An 11,832-nucleotide genomic window follows, 5' to 3' on the forward strand; every position below is an offset into this window, starting at 1 on the left:
GTTGTGTAATTTGAAAAAATAAATGTTCATTAAAAAAAAAAATGGTAGTATGTTTATAGTTTATGAATGTAAATATAAATGCATGTAATCATAAAATAGCTTACCTCAGCATTATATGTAAGCATTCGCATGGTGATATTGCATCCCTGAAATTAGTATCCTGTCTCAACAACGCAGGTGTCAGCAGATCAAGAAGAAAGTCAAATCTACGAAAAGAAACAGATTTGTTAAAAACCACAGGGAGTAGGAGTTTGGGACTAGGAGACGTGGTGATTAGGGTTAGGAGTTTGGGATATGGAGGAGTGGGATTAGGGTTAGGAGTTTGGGACATGGAGGAGTGGGATTAGGGTTAGGAGTTTGGGACTAGGAGAGGTGGGATTAGGATTAGTGTTAGGAGTTTGGGACTAGGAGAGGTGGGATTAGGGTTAGGAGTTTGGGACTAGGAGAGGTGGGATTAGGGTTAGGAGTTTGGGACATGGAGGAGTGGGATTAGGGTTAGCAGTTTGGGACTAGGAGAGGTGGGATTAGGGTTAGCAGTTTGGGACTAGGAGAGGTGGGATTAGGTTTAGGAGTTTGGGACTAGGAGAGGTGGGGTTAGGGTTAGGAGTTTGGGACATGGAGGAGTGGGGTTAGGGTTAGGAGTTTGGGACATGGAGGAGTGGGATTAGGGTTAGGAGTTTGGGACATGGAGGGGTGGGATTAGGGTTAGGAGTTTGGGACTAGGAGAGGTGGGATTAGGAGAGGTGGGATTAGGGTTAGGAGTTTGGGACATGGAGGAGTGGGGGATAGGGACTACCGGGACTGGCATTAGGGGTTTTGGACTACCGGGAATGGGATAAGGGACTTTGGGACTACCGGGAGTGGGTTTAGAGAACTAGGATATACTTACGTTGCAATGCTCATCCAAGTGTAATTTTTGAATTTATCAGGGTGCTCTCTCAGGTCATGATAAAGCAGCACAAATTGTCCTCTCTCTGAGTGCATTTGTTGGAAGGGAAGAACCCAAAAGCGACGTTGCGGTCTCTGTTGTTGGAGAATATGTTCCCAATCATGTAGCACAAACAACAACAGCAGCTCATGAAACTCCATCTTCTCCCTGTTCTATTTCTTCTCTGACGAAAACACAGGAAGTGCACAGGATGTGATGTAAGGGGGTAGGGATGTTTGCTGATGCTAACGCTTAAAAAACGCGATTAAAACGCATGGGTGTTAGCGCTATTTTTAGCGCTAACGCGGCAAAAACGCATTAAAACCACACTAATAACGCTCATTGTTTTTAGCGCGGTTCTGCAACGCCTCAGTATGAAAGGGGCCTAACTTTTACACCAAGGTGCTTCAAAAACGCCCTAAAACACCTTAGCGTTATTACCGCATTTTAGGGGCGCTAGCAGTAACATTAACGTAATGCTGCAGGCGTTTTAACAGCGTTTTTCAAGCGTTATTGAAGCATGTGTTATTGATGCTATCTTTCTGCTTGCATGTTTATCCTTTGTGAGATCATGTAAAACAAGCAGTGTCTTGTAAAGTAACAAGCAGTGTCTTGTTTTACTTCAAATCTTCATTTTTCTGGGATTAATTCTTTTTTTGGCACTTTGATGGTCTGTTTAATCATTCTGACCCTCCCACAATTTCAGTCCTGTTGTTGTAGATGCTCTCTTTTCTGCTTGCATGTACCTTTTTGTGAGTTTATGTGACTTTTCTACAGTTCAGGGCAGATTATAGGCGCTATTCAGGCGTTTTTACAGTGTTTTCAATTCATTTCAATGGAGAAGGGCGTTTTTGAAGTGCTTTTTTCAACGCCCAAAAGCTGCTCCAAAGATGCTGCTTGCAGGACTTTTCTCAACGCCCCGCCAACGCCACGCCACAGTGTGAAAGGGTCCATTGAGATGCATGGGGAGCGTTTTATAAGCGTTTTAATAGCGTTATTTTTAGCGCTAAAACGCCTTGGTGTAAAAGGGGTCTAAGGTTTTTTTTTTTTCTTGTGGCTACCAGTTTTCTAGCAGAAAGTCATTTGAGTGGCTTTATAGCAATCTGATCACTTCTATATGCTCAGAATCGTGTGCTTAGCTCTAAACACTGTGAGGTTCAGAGCAGGTTCAAAGCAGCTTGCTCTGGGGGCACCCAAGCAGGTGCGCTCCCGAGTCGTGGCTCTGGCCATTAACACAGGAAGCCGTGGCTCAGCCCCGCCCCCCTCCGTCTCCTGATTGGCTCACTGGCTGTGATTGACAGCAGTGGGAGCCCATGACTCCCGCTGCTGCTAAAAGCCAACCAGGAGTGCAAGTCCCCGGAGAGGCAAGGCTTTCGTGGACATCGCTGGATTGAGATGGGGCTCAGATAAGTATTAGGGGGGGGGGGGCTGTTGCACACACAAGTTTTTTTTTTTTTACTTTCATGCATAGAATGCATGAAGGTAAATAAAACCTTGTACCTTTACAACCACCACTGTAGCATTTACTTTTTTTTTTTCTTTGACCGCCCCCTCCCTCTTCCCCATTTACTTTTACCTGGTAATCTGGCCAGTAACGCGCTTCCTGCCTTGGAAGGTTCTACTCTATGGAGGCGCAGTGGATCCATCCTTGGACAGCAGCATTGGCAACCTGTGCCCCAGACCATGACCCTCCCACCACCATGCTTGACTGTAGGCAACACACACTTATCTTTGTACTCCTCACCTGGTTGCCGCCACACACGCTTGACACCATCTGAACCAAATAAGTTTATCTTGGTCTCATCAGACCACAGGACATGGTTCCAGTAATCCATGTCCTTAGTCTGCTCATCTTCAGCAAACTGTTTGCGGGCTTTCTTGTGCATCATCTTTAGAAGAGGCTTCCTTCTGGGACGACAGGCATGCAGACTAATTTGATGCAGCGTGCGGCGTATGGTCTGAGCACTGACAGGCTGACCCCCCCACCTCTTCAGCCTCTGCAGTAATGCTGGCAGCACTCATATGTCTATTTCCCAAAGACAACCTCTGGATATGATGCTGAGCACGTGCACTCAACTTCTTTGGTTGACCATGGCGAGGCCTGTTCTGAGTGGAACCTGTCCTGTTAAACTGCTGTATGGTCTTGTCCACAATGCTGCAACTCAGTTTCAGGGTCTTGGCAATCTTCTTATAGCCTATTCCATCTTTATGTAGAGCAACAATTCTTTTTTTTAGATCCTCAGAGAGTTCTTTGCCATGAGGTGCCATGTTAAACTTCCAGTGACCAGTATGAGAGTGATACCACCAAATTTAACACACCTGCTCCCCATTCACATCTGAGACCTTGTAACACTAACGATTCCCATGACACTGGGGAGGGAAAATGGCTAATTGGGCCCAATTTGGACATTTTCACTTAGGGGTGTACTCACTTTTGTTGCCAGCGGTTTAGACGTTAAATGGCTGTGTGTTGAGTTATTTTGAGGGGATAGCAAATTTACACTGTTATACAGGCTGTACACTCACTACTTTACATTGTAGCAAAGTGTCATTTCTTCAGTGTTGTCACATGAAAAGATAGAATAAAAAATTTACAAACATGTGAGGGGTGTACTTACTTTTGTGAAATACCGTAGATCAGTGGTTCTCAACCCTCTCATGTCGTGACCCCTCGATAAAATTTCTCAAGTTGTGGGGACCCCTAACACTAAAATTATTTTTGCAGCATGATTTTTGCAGCATGGGTTGTCAGCACCTAAGGCAAGACAAGTAATTTGCTCCCCTTACTTGCGGACATTTAGTGCTCCCTGAGTCCCTTCCACTCGTACAGTATTAAAACCCCTTCTGATACATTTTTGGATGTACCATTCTTTCTCTTTGTTCTCCCTTCTTTCCCTTTTATCTCTCTCTCTCTACCCTAATTATTTTATTTTTTCCCCATCTCTCTCTATCTGTCTTTCTTGTTCTTTCTCGAAATATTTCTCTCCCTTTTTCTTTGTTCCTTCCCCTCTTTTCCTCGCTCTTCCATGTATTCTCTCGTTTTTTTTTCTTTCTCTTGCTCCTTTTGGGGGGGGGGGGTTTCTGATCAGCCAACTTAGGTGCTCTTGATCAAGGTCATCTGCTGATCTGAAAACTGTAGTGGGGACTTTTAATGACAACTATAATCACAGGCAGTGTTACTCATTGTGTCTCCGGCTCTGTGGTGTCTCGCAGCAGTGTAACCTATGCCGAAATCATGAGATAGGGTCTCTTCCATCCCCTCCCACTAGACTCTTCCCCCCAGCCATGCCATGAACTGAAAAGGCAGCCTCAGGCTCCAGGAAAAGCCCTGCTGGGAGAGTGGCGTGGGCTCCGGGAACAGCCCAGCATTCGACCCCCAGGTGGAGAACCGCTGCTGTAGATGGACCTGAGTAACAAATTAAAACTGAACTTCAGTTCTTTTTAAGCAGTTACAGCAACTGTTTTTTCTTTGTCCTTTTTTGGGATAAAAATGTTGAATACAGAACAGTACCCAGACCCTGTGCAATGGTCTTGCACAGAGCAGCCCAGATCCTCCTCTTCTTGGGTGCCCCGCCGGCGCTCCTGGCCCCGCCCTCCTGCCACCACAGCAAGCAGCTTGCTATGGGGGCACTTGAGCTAAGCCGCTGCTCTGTATGTCCATTCAGACACGGAGCTATGGCTCGCCCCCGCCCCCTTTCTCTCATTAGCTCACTGACTTTGATTGACAGCAGCGGGAACCAATGACACCCACTGCTGTCTCAGCCAATGAGGGGGGAAGAGACCCGGACAGCCAAGGCTCTCGTACAAGATCGCTTGATCAAGATAGGGCTCAGGTAAGTATTGGGGGGCTGCACACAATAGGTTTTTTTTTATCCCAAAGCATAGAATGCATAAAGATAAAAAATCTTTGGTTCTAAAGGCGAATTTAAGGTCATCACAGAGGACAAGGGAGCACTCTTTACATCTGGTGGAAAAGAGATTTAATCTTCAAATATGGAAAGGCTTCTTCACAGTAAGAGCTGTGAAAATGTGGAACAGACTCCCTCAAGAGCTGGTTCTGTTCAGCTCAGCATATTGCTTTAAAAAAGGCCTGGATTATTTCCCAAATGTACATAATATAACTGGATACTAACATTTATAGCTAAAGCTGATCCATGGAATATCCAATTGTCTCTTGGGGGATCAGGAATATTTATTTTCCCCTGCTGGAGCAAATTGGATCATGCTTTGTTGAAGTTTTTTTTGCCTTCCTCTGGATCAACTGTGGGTATAGGATTGTGTATTTGTTTTTTCCTTTTATTGGTTGAACTAAATGGACTTGTGTCTTTGTGAAACCAAACTATGCAACTATAGCCCTATAACAAGTATGTGAATATCTCTACTTCTTGCAATACACTTATTAGTGTCTCCTAAATAGTATTTGTTAAAACGATTAAACAGGAAACAGGGATCAGGAAATTTATGTTTGACTTTATTTACTCGTTGAAACTTTGAAACTTTGAAACTTCACAGAAAGTACCGGATCACACTGGAACATGTTCAAAATGCGCTGTCTGTGATCTGCAGTGGGCAGCAGTGTGAATTTAACAACCCAAATGCAGATAGCAAACGCCGTGCGGTTTTAAAAGTAGTGCATGCACTTACTTTTGGTGCAATTTCAATTGAATGGGCTGAAAATACACTGTACTCAAATCACACAGGAATTTTACAGAAAGGGAGTATGTTCCTGTGTGACTCGGTGTGAACCGGCCCTAAAACTTCCACCATTCACACTCAGGCCAGCTATAGACTTTCAAATCTCGGCCAGTTCAGCAGGAACCAGCCAAGGTTTGAACGATGTATGGGCAGGCTGAATGTACCAAGTTGATTGATCAACTTAGGTACAACCAGCCTGCTGGATTTACTTGCAATTATTGTGATAATTACGGTCTTCTCCCGGCGGTGACGGCTTCCCCCCACCCCCCTGCCGGGGAGAATACTTCTCCACAGGAGGGATTCCCCTGTCAGCACCGTCTATGTTGATGGAGGAATCGTGCAAATTTCTTTCCTGCAACCACAGGTCAAAGAAATTCTGCACCGTCTAAGGCCTGCCATAGTCTTAGGTGGATGATCAGGTGTTACATCACAACACACAATGCACTGTTACCACCAACTTCGCTCAGAGCCTTTATAAGGTACTCATTTCCCTTTTGCCACAAGGATTCTGCTTACAGGATGGTTGATATCTGGGTTACTGTGTTTTCTTCTACAGACAGGCTTATCCCATTTCTGCAACCTATTCCATGAGTACCCCACAGGAAAGTACCCTTTAGTGATAGCAATAACGTAAACCAGGTGCAAGGGAATTGTAGCAAACATTCTCTCTGCCAATATATAAGTTACATAGTAGGTGAGGTTGAAGAAAGACACGTCCATCAAGTCCAACCTATGTGTGTGATTATATGTCAGTATTACATTGTATATCCCTGTATGTTGCGGTCGTTCAGGTGCTTATCTAAAATTTTTTTGAAACTATCGATGCCCCCCGCTGAGACCACCGCCTGTGGAAGGGAATTCCACGTCCTTGCTGCTCTTACAGTAAAGAACCCTCTGCACAGTGTAAGGTTAAACCTCTTTTCTTCTAATTTTAATGAGTGGCCACGTGTCTTATTAAACTCCCTTCTGCGAAAAAGTTTTATCCCTATTGTGGGGTCACCAGTATGGTAATTGTAAGCTGAAACCATATCCTCTCTCAAGCGTCTCTTCTCCAGAGAGAATAAGTTCAGTGCCCACAGCCTTTCTTCATAACGAATATCCTCCAGACCCTTTATTAACTTTGTTGCCGTTCTTTGTACTTGCTCCATTTCCAGTACATCCTTCCTGATGACTGGTGCCCATAACTGGACAGTATACTCCAGGTGAGGCCAGACCAAAGTCTTTAAGAGTGGGAGAATTATCGCTTTATCCCTGGAGTTAATACCCTTTTTAATGCATGAAAATATTCAGTTTGCTTTGTTAGCAGCAGCTTGACATTGCATGCAATTTTTGAGCCTACCATCTAAAGCCCTATCATGTAAAGCCGTCAAACTGCTCAAAGTGACATTGCATTTCTGCATCCATCTCTAGCTCTATCTCAGGCACCCAAGTACTGGCCTATCCGAACAGGGCAAACTTCTCTGCAAATATGTCCGAATTTTTCTGACAACTAATGGCCTTAATTCAGTCATCATTGGCCAGAGCCTAAAAGTGCCAGACTTCTTTTCCACCTTCTCTAGCTGACTTGGAAGTGGTACTATTTCCTTTAGAAGAAGTAGACATGGAAAACTTTGAAGACCTAAAGGCAGTGCTAGATATTAGCAGATGATTTCTCACTCCAGCCTTTCATACACCTGATGGTATGGCTTCATGCAATATGCTTGCCAATGTAAGTATGCTCTCTTCTACTGTGAAGCCTTGGTATAGTCACACTTGATTGTACTCAGTCTCCCCAGGTCCCTATGGGTACTGAGGCCTGAAAGTGTAAAAAAATAAAAATAAAAATCCCTAATCATGAACAAATGGAACTGGCAATTTATGAAAATTGAGTTTCTTCTGAAAATAATTTCACCCCTCCCGAGAATCATTGTTGATTTCACTAAATTGCAATTCACTTCAAAGTGGACTGTTTTGGTAGTAAAATATGCTGTTTCAGTGTTAAACGAACATCTTACTGTGTCAATAGAGGATGTTCCTTCAAAGATTCTGCAGACTTGAAATCTGAGATGTATTTTGAGGTCTATTCCTGCAACCAGCTATTGTTGCAATCCTGGTTTGTCAGACCGCAGCTAAGTGGACTAGCGCAATAAATGCTCAACAGGATCCTGTCTTTCAGGACTGAACTCTGGTGGAACACCAGAAAAACAGCACCTATCTTTTCAATGTTGATGTACCATGACACAAATTTCCAAAATGGCTCAGAATCACAATGCACAGAATCTTATGACTGAAGGCCTGGTCAGCTGGAAACTGCCTGTAAAAGCCACCTCACTCGTATGCTCTTTGAAGGAGGGTGTGTCTTTGACAAATTCATAAAGGGTCCATTAAAGTGGATGCAAACCCGATTCATGAAATTTGAGCTGGGCACATACAGTGGGGAGAACAAGTATTTGATACACTGCCGATTTTGCAGGTTTTCCTACTTACTTCCTGTAGAGGTCTGTAATGTTTATCATAGGTACTCTTCAACTGTGAGAGACAGAATATAAAACAAAAACCCAGAAAATCGCATTGTATGATTTAAAAACATTAATTTGCATTTTATTGCATGACATGAGTATTTGATCACCTACCAACCAGTAAGAAGTAAGAATTTCCGGCTCTCACAGATCTGTTAATTTTTCTTTAAGAAGCCCTATACTGTTCTCCACTCATTATTTGTATTAACTGCACCTGTTTGAACTCATTACCTGTATAAAAGACACCTCTCCACAATGGCCAAAACCAGAGAGCTGTGTAAGGACATCAGGGATAAAATTGTAGACCTGCACAAGGCTGGGATGGGCTACAGGACAATAGGCATGCAGCTTGTTGAGAAGGCAACTGTTGGCGCAATTATTAGAAAATAAAAAGTTCAAGATGACGGTCAATCTCCCTCGGTCTGGGGCTCCATGCAAGATCTTACCTCGTGGGGCATCAATGATCATGAGGAAGGTGCGGGATCAGCCCAAAACTACACGGCAGGACCTGGTCAATGACCTGAGAAGAGTTGGGACCACAGTCTCAAAGAAAACCATTAGTAACACACTACACCGGCATGGATTAAAATCCTGCATTGCACGCAAGGTCCCCCTTCTCAAGCCAGTGCATGTCCAGGCCCGTCTGAAGTTTGCCAATGATCATCTGGATGATCCAGGAGAGGAATGGGAGGTCATGTGGTCTGATGAGACAAAAATAGAGCTTTTTGGTTTAAACTCCACTTGCCGTGTTAGGAGGAAGAAGAAGGATGAGTACAACCCCAAGAACACCATACCAACTGTGAAGCATGGAGGTGGAAACATCATTTGGGGCTACTTTTCTGCAAAGGGGATAGGACGACTGCACTGTATTGAGGGGAGGATGGATGGGGCCATGTATCATGAGATCTTGGCCAACGACCTCCTTCCCTCAGTAAGAGCATTGAAGATGGGTCATGGCTGGGTCTTCCAGCATGAAAATGGCCCGAAACACACACAGCCAGGGCAACTAAGGAGTAGCTCCGTAAGAAGCATCTCAAGGTCCTGGAGTGGCCTAGCCAGTCTCCAGACCTGAACCCAATAGAAAATCTTTGAATGGAGCTGATAGTCCGTATTGCCCGGCGACAGCCCCGAAACCTGAAGGATCAGGAGAAGGTCTGTATGGAGGAGTGGGCCAAAATCCTTGCTGCAGTGTGTGCAAACCTTGTCAAGAACTAGAGGAAACATATGATCTCTGTAATTGCAAACAAAGGTTTCTGTACCAAATATTAGGTTCTGTTTTTCTGATGTATCAAATATTTATGTCATGTAATAAAATGCAAATGAATTACTTAAAAATCATACAGGAAGTCCCCGAGTTACGAACACAATAGGGACTGTAGGTTTGTCAGTAAGTCACAGTTTTTGGTAAGTCGCAACACTACATTTGTAAGCATAACTTAACCGGTCGGAACACTGCATTCGTAAGTGTAACGTCCGCCTGTGCATGGATGTGGGATGTTCTGGGTGCTTGTTATGTTATCTGGGGCTCTTTTGGCCATGCAGTACTGCAGTATGGGATGTGTCCGCAGGTATCCAGGACCAGCGTGGAGCACAAGTGGTCGGCATTTGAGGCCGTTTGTAAGTAGGAGTCATTCATAACTTGGCACTGCCTGTACAATGTGATTTTCTGGATTTTTGTTTTAGATTCCATCTCTCACAGTTGAGGAGTACCTATGATAAAAATTACAGACCTCTACATGCTTTGCAAGTATGAAAATCTGCAAAATCAGCAGTGTATCAAATACTTGTTCTCCCCACTGTATATCTGTAGTGTTTTCTTATCTCTCTCCAAAACACTAAAGTCCCGTGGTTTTCTCATGCTCTGTAGCTCTGATAACTTCTGACAAGTTCTCCAACACAGGAGATAAAAGCAGCCTAAAATTTGTGTCATGGGAGATGGCTATAAATAGATTAGCAGAGAGCTTGACTTCTCACAGCAGAGCTCTGCACATTACTTCCTTCCTTTGCCAATGTGAAGTAGGGGTGTGTGCCCTTCCTCCAATCAGCTGTCTTGGCTGTATGCCGATAACCCACTCCCAGTGCTGAACAGGAAGAGAGAGTCTGTAACACGATGAGCAATTTCTAAAGGATATATAAAGCTGAAGACAGCAGATATACATGTAAAACTTATGTAGGGAGATTTGTTACATCTCTGTGTATCATCTGAGGCTGTTCACTTCACTAGGTATATGTGAGGGTTTACATCCACTTTAGGGCTATGTTTCCACTATTGCGTCCCCAAAGTCGCGCGATTTTGCCGTGATTTTTTACAGCGATTTTACCGCGACTTTTTACCGCGATTTGAAGCAATGCCTGTATCTATGGACCTCAAGTCGCATCAAAGTGGGACCAAAGTAGTGCAGGGACTACTTTGAAGTCGCTGCGACTTGACGTCGCACAGATATGAACGGTACTCATTGGAAATCATGGGATACAATTTGTCATGCGACTTTTCAGTCCCAAGTCGCATGAAAAGTCGCACTAGTGGAAACATAGCCTAAGGCTCGGTTCACATATGAGCCACATGCGGCTCACAGCAGGGGTCTGGTGCTTGCCGGTACACTGTTTCAGGTCCAATTTCAGACCAAATTTTGGGCTGAATTCGGACCTTAAACAGACCAAAAGACGCACAGCGTTTTTGTGCAAAACGCATCAGACCTGCTGAATCGCCTCCATAGAGAGCCGATCAAAATCTCCTGCTATTGCGAATTGGATGCGGGTATCCCGCACCCAATTCGCAATGGTGTGAACCCAGCCTAAGTCTTATGTTTGAAGCACCCAAATTAACAAAACATAAGTATTAATTAGGGCAAATTAGGAAAACATACAAAGCAAATTATCCTAGCTCTCTATGTAATCATTTATATGCATTTCTATTTTATGTACTTTGATATAATTGTATATTTAATCTGCGTGCGTGTGTGTATATACACACATATATATATATATATAACATTTTTATATTTTTTAAAATATATATACAAACACACACATAGGGGGTTATTTACTAAAGGAAAATTCACTTTGCACTGCAAGTGCACCTGGAAGTAAAGTCGCTGTAGATCCGAGAGGGACATGCAAGGAAAATAAAAAACAGCATTTTAGCTTGCACATGATTGGATGAGAAAATCAGCAGAGCTTTCACTCATTTCAGATCTACCCCTTAGATTTAGAGCGACTGCACTTCCAAGTACACTTGCAGTGCAAAGTGAATTTGCCTTTTGTAAATAACCCCCATAGTTTTTATCTGAGACTCTCATCCATGTTTTTGTAGATGGGTTTATTTTTATGAGAGTATAAATTAATACATTTTGAAGATGTATATGTTATGCTAAATATACTGGTAAGTAGCTTCTGGCCATTTATTTATCTATTGATGTAGATGGTATTGAAAATGCGGCCATCAGAATAATACCTACCGTTTACAATTTACCGGTTGTTTTTAACATTATGGGCCATTTCTCTCCTTTTCCTCCTTGATAGGAGATACAGTATATTCAGTCACTTTATTAGTTTTGGATAAAATGAAGAAAGGATAGATCCACTTTCAATTGTTAACTGCTATCCAGGGCTTCATTAGAGAGATTTCCCTTCACTTGTCCTGCTGACATTTATACTAGAAAGGAAGTGAGGGGAAATCTCCAACAGCAACACAGGTGGAAATGTTCTGTC

The sequence above is a fragment of the Aquarana catesbeiana genome, linkage group LG05, assembly GCF_042186555.1.
Source record: "Aquarana catesbeiana isolate 2022-GZ linkage group LG05, ASM4218655v1, whole genome shotgun sequence".
NCBI classification, from domain to species: domain Eukaryota; kingdom Metazoa; phylum Chordata; class Amphibia; order Anura; family Ranidae; genus Aquarana; species Aquarana catesbeiana.